This window comes from Pongo abelii, chromosome 6 (genome assembly GCF_028885655.2).
Source record: "Pongo abelii isolate AG06213 chromosome 6, NHGRI_mPonAbe1-v2.0_pri, whole genome shotgun sequence".
Lineage (NCBI taxonomy): Eukaryota > Metazoa > Chordata > Mammalia > Primates > Hominidae > Pongo > Pongo abelii.
Genome location: NC_071991.2, coordinates 28392316 through 28401756, shown reverse-complemented (window position 1 = coordinate 28401756; position 9441 = coordinate 28392316).

Sequence of the window (9441 nt, the reverse complement as noted above, 5' to 3'; positions counted from 1 at the left end):
TGGAACCAACACAAATGCCCATCAATGAGAGACTGGATAAAGAAAATGTGGCACATATACACCGTGGAATACTATGCAGCCATGAAAACGACTGAGATCATGTCCTTAGCAGGGAAATGGATGAAGCTGGAAGCCATCATTCTCAGCAAACTAACACAGGAACAGAAAACCAAACACAACATATTCTCACTCATAAGTGGGAGTTGAACAATGAGAATACATAGACACAACGAGGGGAGCATCACACACCGGGACCTGTCAGGGGGTGGGGGTAGGGGAGGGAGAGCATTAGGACAAACACCTAATTCATGCGGGGCTTAAAACCTAGATGACAGGTTGATAGTTGGAACAAACCACCATGGCACATGTATACCTATGTACCAAACCTGCACGCTCTGCACATGTATCCCAGAAACTTAAAGTAAAAAAAAAAAAAAAAAAAAAAAAAAAAAGAAATAAAGGAGGTTGTTATAAGAGCATTATGGTGGCTCACTGTGGGACACCTCCTCTTTCTGTTATACATAATTAGCCCCGCAATGATGGCCTTGCTGTTCCTGTGACCATAATCCTGAGGCTGCCTTGGGTGGGGACAGTCAGCTAAAAGGTAGGCCCAATGCTGAGACCAGGGTGGGGCTCCTCACTGAAGCCCATGGATTCGCGATGACTTTCCTTGGCCCCCTCCTGAACTTACTTTATGAGTTTGGTCCAAGGGAGAAGAGATATTATAAACTGCATTGCCTTCTCCGAAAAATATATGTTGAATTCCTAACCCCCAGTGCCTCAGAACATGATCTTATTTGTTTTTCTTTTCTTTTGTTTGTTTTTAAAGTCAGGGTCTTTCAGTGTTGCCTAGGTTGGTGTGCAGTGGTGTGATCACAGCTCACTGCAGCCTCAGATTCCCCAGTTCAAGGAATCCTCCCACCTCAGCCTCCTGATTAGCTGGGACTACAGGCACATGCAGTCATGCCCGGCTAATTTTTTTTAACTTTTTTAGAGATGGGGTTTTGCTATGTTGCCCAGGCTTGTCTCAAACTCCTGGGCTCAAGTGATCCTGTTGCCTCAGCCTCCCAAAGTGCTGGAATGACAGGTGTGGGCCACCATGCCATATCCAGAATGTGACCTTCTTTGGAAATAGAGTCATGATAGACTCAATCAAATTAAAATGAGGTCATAAGGGTAGATGGACAAATATGTCTGGTGTACTTAGAAAAGGGGGAAATTTGGACACAGAAACAGACACACATAGAGGGGGAATTCTGTGAAGATACAGGGTGAATGGCATCTATGAGCTAGGGGACACCTGGGGCTGCCAGAAGTCAGGAGAGAGACATGGAACAGATTCAGCCCTCAAAAGCACCCAGCCCTGCTGACACCTTGATTTCAGACTTCCAGCTCCAGACCAGTGAGACAAAAAGTTCCTGTGATGAAGCTATCCCATTTGTGGTACGTTGTTGTGGCAATTCTAGGAGGCTCACGTAGGGCACATCCTATTACCTCCTGACCTCCCATCATTCAGCTTTCCCCACTAACAATTATTCTTCCTCTAGTTCTCACGTCTAATTCTTTAGAGAAAGAATCTGGTCTACATCTTCTTCTCCAACAAAAACTACTGAATAAAGTCCCCTTTGACCAAGCAGGTGGCTTTCTTTCTTAGTTTCCACTAGGAAACAAAGAGATACAGTCAATTGTCTGTAACCATGCCTCCTGCATCTAAGGACTAAACCAACTGGGGATCAAGATACAGCAGGGCTGACTGTACTAAGCCATTTTATTATTTATTTATTTATTTATTCATTCATCCATTTGTTCATTTTGAGACAGAGGCTTACTCTATCCCCCAGGCTGAGGTGCAGTGGCCTCAAGTGATCTGCCTGCCTCGGCCTCCCAAAGTGCTGGGATTACAGTCATGAACCACCACACTCAGCCAATTAAGCCATTTTATAAAAGAGACTTGTGCATCTGCAGATTTTAGTATCTTCAAGGATTCCTGGAACAAATCCTCCCAGGATACAGAGGGCCTACTGTGTTAGCATTGAAAATAGTCTCATATAGGAAAAAAATGACCAGACTTTGAGTCAGGCAGATATGCTTACATTCTGTCCTGCCACTTAACTCACATATCATTCCAAGCAAATTGCTTCACCTCTGTCATCTCCATTTTTTCAAATTTAAAATGGGACATTGATTGGGCAAGTGAAGTGGTCAGATCTCCTGAGGCCAGGAGTTCGAGACCAGCCTTGCCAAAATGGTGAAACCCCATCTCTACTAAAAATACAAAAATTAGCTAGGTGTGGTGGTGGGTGCCTGTAATCCAAACTACTCGAGGCTGAAGCAGGAGAATCACTTGAACCCAGGAAGCGGAGGTTGCAGTGAGCCAAGATGGCATCACTGCACTCCAGCCTAAGCGACAGAGCCAGACTCCGTCTCAAAAATAAAATAAAAACATTCAAATCAGCCTCACAGGCTTTGGAGAAAGAAGATACCTTGCATGGAGTATGGTACAGAATGAGCAGGTAACAGATGGCAGCTTCTTGCCCTCACTTGTAGATTACACCGGTATCCACTGGGTTTACCACTCAATCTCCTGAGTGATCTCCTCTTACCAGTAGCTGATGGCTGTGCAGGGAATGGAAATTAATTTTTACATTAGCCAAAGAAAACATAATGAGGAAATCAAATATGTTGCCATAGCAGCCACAACAGTAAAAATAGGAATGTACATCATAGATAATGGCCTATTTAGCAGTCTGGAGTGTCCTAGCAAGCCAGTCCTTTGCACAAATGGCTGGACTTATGGGAACTTCATGGCACAAAGTAAAGAGTATCAGGCTTGGGATTTTAAAACTTTCATGTTATTCCCGCTTCTGTCATCTTTGGGGGGATCTTGGGTATATCATCTCTCTCTGTGCTTCAGTTTCCTTGTCTTAATATGACAATGTTCTCAGCTCAACCTGAAGATGTGCTTATTCTAGGATTCAGGGAAGCTTGGAAAGTTGGAGCTTGTGAACTGGATATTCTCAGGGTTTATCTACATAAAGGAATAGGAGCATGTAGAAGCTAGGGAGTTGAGCAGCTCAGATCGTCCTTCAATAGAACTTCTTGTGAAGAGGTTCTGCTCACAATAGTTGGTGGTCAGTACCCAGTGACTGTCCCTTCAGATCCTCCAACAGTCTTCTGCAAGATTTACATGGAGGCCATGTTTTCCTCCTAGTGGCTAAGCAGAGCAAGACAACCAAGCCAGCCTATTTCTGTTCAATGTGGGGCTCTCCAACAGTCCATTTTTGCTTGTGGAGTGTGGCAGCAAGCCCCCAAGATAACCACAATGATCCTTGCCTCCTGGTATTCACAACCCATGTAGACCACTCCAATGATGGGTTGACCTATGCAATTCTGTAGAATTCAGTAGGATCTACAGAACTCATGCTGTCAGTCTTTGGAAGCTGGATGATAATAAACACCATAGCTTCTGTCTTGCATGCTTTTGGATCACTCATCCTGGGGCAAGCCAGCTACCATGCCTGGAGGACACTCAGGCAGCTCTTTGGAGATGTCCCTATGGCAAGGAAATGAAGCCTCCTGCCAACCGCCAGTATCAATTTGCCAGCCACGTGAGTGAGCCACCTTGAAAGTACCTCCTCCCTCCCAAATCAAGTCTTCAAATGACTGTAGCCAACATCTTGATTGCAACCTCATCAGAGGACAGGAACTAGAGCCACCCAGCTCAGCTGCTTCTGAACTCCTGATCCACAGAAACTGTGACATAAGAAAAGTTTGCTGTTGTTTTAAGCCATTGCATTTTGGGGTGATTTGTAACACAGTGAAAGATAATTAATTCAGGGACTCTATAGAGACCTAGCCAAGACTCTCCAAGAGCTGCGCTGCGGCCCAGGGCTTTTTCTATGCAGGCTCTCCTCCTTCCCATCTCTGTTCACAGGTGTCAGACCTGCACAGCAATCCAGAGGTGCTCCTCAGCAGCTCCTGCTCCTTCTCCTCTTTATCCTTCAGAGGCTTTTCCTGCAATGAATCCTGTTCATGTCCAACTCTTTTTATTTATTTATTTATTATTTTGGAGATGATTTCACTCTGTTGCCCAGGCTAGAATACAGTGACACAGTCATAGCTCACTTGCAGCCTTCAACTTTTGTGCTGGAGAGATCCTCCCACCTCAGCCTGCAGATTAACCAGGACTACAGGTGCACATCAACACACACACCCAGCTATTTTTTTAAAAATTTTTTGTAGCAATGGGGTCTCTGTATTGCCCAGGCTACTCTTGAACTTGTGGTATCAAGTGATGGTCCCACCTCAGCCTCCCAAAGTGCTGAGATCACAGGAGTGAGCCATCACACCTGGCCATGTCTAACTCTTTCTTTTCTTCCGTTTGTCTAGAGATTTGAACTGATACAGGCTGTCCTCATCAGCTGGGGCTGCTATAACAAGAATGTCACAGACTGGGTGACTTAAATAACAAATAGTTATTTCTCACAGTTCTAGTGATTCTAGTAAGAGGCATATTTCTGATTTGCTCACACAGAGAGAGAGAAGAAAAACAAGCTCTAGCCTATCTTGTCTTAGAAAAGCTTTATTCCTATCATAAGGGGTCCACCCTCATGACCTAATCACTTCTCAAAGCCCCATTGTCAAACACCATCTTCAAATACCCATTGGTGACTAGAGTTTCAACATACAAATTTGGTGGTGGGGAGGGACAAACACACAGTCCATGACACAGGGGGAAACATGTAGAGATTGGAGATGCCCAAGACTGCCCAAGAATGACCATTGTTTATGGATAGAGCAGCTCCAAGGACAGCACAGTGTTTGCTCCTCACTCTGCACCTCAGTGCCTGTAATTGGGAACCAGGATGAAGAGATGATAAAACAAAACAAACAACGGGCCAGGTGTGGTGGTTCACGCCTGTAATCCCAACACTTTGGGAGGTCAAGGAGGGAGGATCACTTGAATCCAGGAGTTCAATACCAGCCTGGGCAACAGAGCGAGACCCTGTCTCTGAAAGATTATTTTAAATTAGCTGGATGGGGTAGCATGTGTCTCTAGTCCTAGCTACTTGAGAGGCCAAGGCAGGGGGATGGCTTGAACCCAGGATTTGAAGGCTGCAGTGATTCATGATCAGGCCACTGAACTCTAGCCTGGGACACAGAGCAAGCCCTTATCTCAAAACAAATTTTTAATTGGAAAAAAAGAATATTAAGCAACAGGACCCATTTTCTATAATCTCTACAGCCATTAAGATTGTTGGTAGATCAGGAATTGGAGGCTGTGGGGAGCCGAGATTGCACCACTGCTCTCCAGCCTGGGCAAATGAGTGAGATCCAGTCTCAAAAAAAAATTTGGTAGAAATACACTGGCTGCCACCATGGCAGACTAGAGACATTGTGATGGTGCCAATGGTAGCACTAGCAGTATCGAGGGGGTTGGGCTTGGGGCTGGGGACATCAGCAGTGATGTGGTGGGACAATGGTGTCAGGGCCAGTGTCAACAACATTGTGACACTGGCTTTGGTGCTTCTGTAAAAGCAGCCTACACATGGCCCCAGAAGGAGAAAAAATGTCTTGGCAGGATTCAAGCTTTGAGCAAGAGCAAGGAAGGAGGAAAACACAAAAAACATGAGACATCCAAGAGGCTTGTTCTCAATTTTTTTTCAATTAGCTGGATATGATAGCAGGTGTCTTTAATCCCAGCTACTGTGCAGGCCAAGGCAGGAGGATGGCTTGAGCCCAGGAGTTGGAGGCTACAGTGAGTCATAATCAGGCCACTGCACTCCAGCCTGGGCAACAGAATGAGCCTCTGTTGATGGTGATGGCCTAATCACCTCTCAAAGGCACCATCTTCAAATACCATCCCATTGGGGATTAGAGTTTCAAAATATGAATTTGGCAGTGGGGAGGGACAAACATGAAGTCTATGACACAGAGAGAAACAGGTAGAGATTTCGCATGCTGAAGAAAGAAAGTTACACAAATGCTTATTTAGTCCTAAGTATGCATGCATCATGAGCCCACTGTCCACCCCTCCACTCTTGCCTTCCTCCTCCACCACCTTCTCTCTTCAGACATGAGGCTTCCCTTCCAATAGAGTTTGAATATCTGTCTCCTCCAAACCTCCTGTTGAAATCTGACCCCCAGTGTTGGAGGTGGGGACTGGTGGGAGTATGAGGGTCATTGGGGTGGATCTCTCATAAATGCTTTGGTGTCATTATCATGAGATTGAGTGAGCTGTCACTCTTAGTTCCCATCATGAGATGTGGATGTTAAAAAGAGTGTGGCACCTGTCTCCTCTCTTGCTCCCTCTCTTGCCATATAATCTTGCTAGCTCCCCTTCACCTTCTATCATGAGTGGAAGCTTCCTAAGGCCCTCACCAGCAGCAGATGTTGGCACCATGTTTCTTGTGTAGCCTGCAGAGCTGTGAGCCAAAGAAACCTATTTTCTGTATAAATTACCCATCCTCAGGTATTCCTTTATGGCAATACAAATAGCCTGAGACACTCTTGGAAGCCCCAGGAGCAAGCCTGGGAGGGAAAGGAGGAGCTGTCCACTTCCAGCAAATAAGGTCAGAGAAATTCTCATCAGGAGTTATTACCCTTGTCTCCAAATGCCAGTTCTGTTGGGAAATGACATGTTAAACGTGAAACTGGGGAGACTTACATATGCTTTCTAAAGTCCCTTCTTTTGAAAATCTGGAGGGCAAAAGATTGACATAGGATAAACCAAAAACAGCTAGTCTCTCTCTTCTCTCTCCTCCCACTTTCTCCTGTTCTCACAGCTCAAGCTACTTCCCTTTAATGACAGGCCAGAGCATCCTCAACCCTCCAGAGGCAGGAATACTAAAAGCTTTCCTTGATCACACACCAGAGTGAGACTTCATCTCAAACAAAACAAAACAAAACAAAACAAAACAAAACAAAACAGAAGTGGCCGACCTGTGCAGTCTGCCTGATGCCAGACTCTGCTAACTTTAGTCAAGACAATTACCTTCCCAGAATCTCATTTACCCACTTGTCAAGAAGAAAAAATGTACACAAAGAGCACATCTCTATAAGAAGAATGTGACTTTAAAAAATAATATACCATATGCATGTTTTCCTTTGATGTAGAAAAGGATGGGACCAGGTACAGTGGCTCACACCTGTAATCCCAGCACTTTGGGAGGCCAAGGTGGGAAGATCGCTTGAGCCCAGGGTTTGAGACCAGCCTGGGCAACATGGCGAAGCTCTATCTCCACAAAAAATTGATACAAAAATTAGCTGGGTGTGGTGGTATGTACTTGTGGATCATTTGAGCCCAAGAGTTGGAGGCTGCAGTGAGCTATGATGGTGCCTCTGTACGCCAGCTTGGGTGACAGAGCGAGACTCTATCTCATAAAAAAAGAAAAAGATTGTTATCCAAGAATAGAATGAGAAGAAAAAGAATTCTGGAAGGGACCTGTCATTGTGAGAGGGCTACACTTAGGCGATGGAGGAAACTGAGGCACAAGTTCCTGCTGTTGACATCGTGGGCCAGCAGCCTGCCATCCACTGAGCCCCTGGCCATGGGACAGTTTCAAAGACGCAGGCAACACAGCTCCCGCACTCCGGGGACTTGCCCCAACTGTGCCAGGAATCACGGGTAGACAGCAACCGGCAGGAAATGGGGACCGGTTGTTGCTTCTTGACTTTCAGATTTGTTTGTTATTATTATTACTTTTGTTTTTTTTAAATAGACAGGTCTTGCTCTGTTGCCCAGGCTGGAGCACAGTGGTTTGATCATGGCTTACTGCAGCCTTGAACTCATGGGTTCAAGAGATCCTCCTGCCTCAGCCTCCCAAGTAGCTGAGACTACAAGTGTGCATCACCACACCAGCTAATTTTTAAACTTTGTAGAAACAAGGTCTCTTGCTATGTTGGCCAGGCTGGTCTGGAACTCCTATTTTCAAGTGATCCTCCAGTCTTGGCCCCTTGAAAACCTGGGACTACAGATGTGCACCACCACGCCTGGCTAATTTATTTTTTGTAGAGACAGGGTCTTGCTCTCTTGCCCAGCTGGAGTGCAGTGGTGCAATCATGGCTCACTGCAGCCTCAAACTCCAGGGCTCAAGTGATCCTCCTGCCTCAGCCTCCCAAGTAGCTGGGATTACAAGTGTGAGCTACCACACCTGGCCCTAGTTTCAGACTTCTAAAAGCTGTTTAGGAAGGGCTGCTGTTCCATCATCCATACCCATTGTTTTTAACAGTCTCCTTCACGTTTTAGTGTGAAACTTAGCCAGCAAACCTTCCTACTGGTGGGAGTATTGCTTGCACGATTTCTGAATTCTCTCTTTCAGAGCCACCTTTCAGGTTCTGTTTGCCTTTCCTGGTTTACTTCACCTGTGAGCATCCCACCTGTAGCTTCAACAGAGGCTGCCCAAGAATGCGCCACATCGTATTTTGGGCAAGACACGGGCTTTTCTCTCTCACCTGCCTCCTGCCCTGCACAAAAGACACATCACAGGGGAGCAATTGCGGACCTATAGGGGAAGACTGCTAGGATCTCATAGGTGGGGAAACTGAGGCCCAGGGTGGAACAGTGGTGCATGGGCTCAAGGGCATAGTGGGCAACCTGTCTCTACTAAAAGCCCTGACTATACTGCCAAATGCAAGGGTTTCTGATGACTTTCTCTCCTAAGTACTGCTTGATAGGAATTGTTAAGAAAAGATTGGGGTCAGGCATGATGGCTCACGCCTGAAATCCCAGCACTTTGGGGGGCTGAGGTGGGTGGATCACTTGAGGTCAGGAGTTTGAGACCAGCCTGGCCAACATGGTAAAACCCCGTCTCTACTAAAAATTTTTTAAAAATTAGCTTGGAGTGGTGGTGTGCGCGTGTAATCCCAGCTACTCGGGAGGCTGAGGTGGGAGAATCGCTTGAATCCAGGGAGGCGGAGGTTGCAGTGAGCTGAGATTGCACCACTGCACTCTAGCCTGGATAACAGAGTGACAGCCTGTCTCAAAAAAAAAAAAAAAAAAAAAGGTTTGGTGGCAGAGAAGCTAAAACTAAGAATAAAATAAATTTCTGATTGCATACTAGTTATTATTCTTAGCTTTCTCTCCTCCATCCCGGAGCCCAAGTCCGCTTCCTGGGCCCACTTCCCTGGCTCAGGTCCCAAATCCTGGTGCCTTCTGACCAACCCAAGCTCCTTCAACCTTCCTCCACCTGCTTTTTCCCCAGTAAAGTCAATGCTTGGCTCACCTGTGGCTTCAGAGTCTCTATAGATTTGTGCACAATTCCCTCCATGCTTAATTGCCCTGCACTTAAGTTAGCTGGTGGTTTCCTGCACCCCGCAGGGCTGGGATGTGAAAATGAAGACCCAGGCAGGGGAGGCATGAGAACGTTCATAGGAAAGACAGCATCCTTCCTCTTCCTGTCGCTGGCATGGAAACTCTGCCTTTCGGCAGGCTAAGTGCCT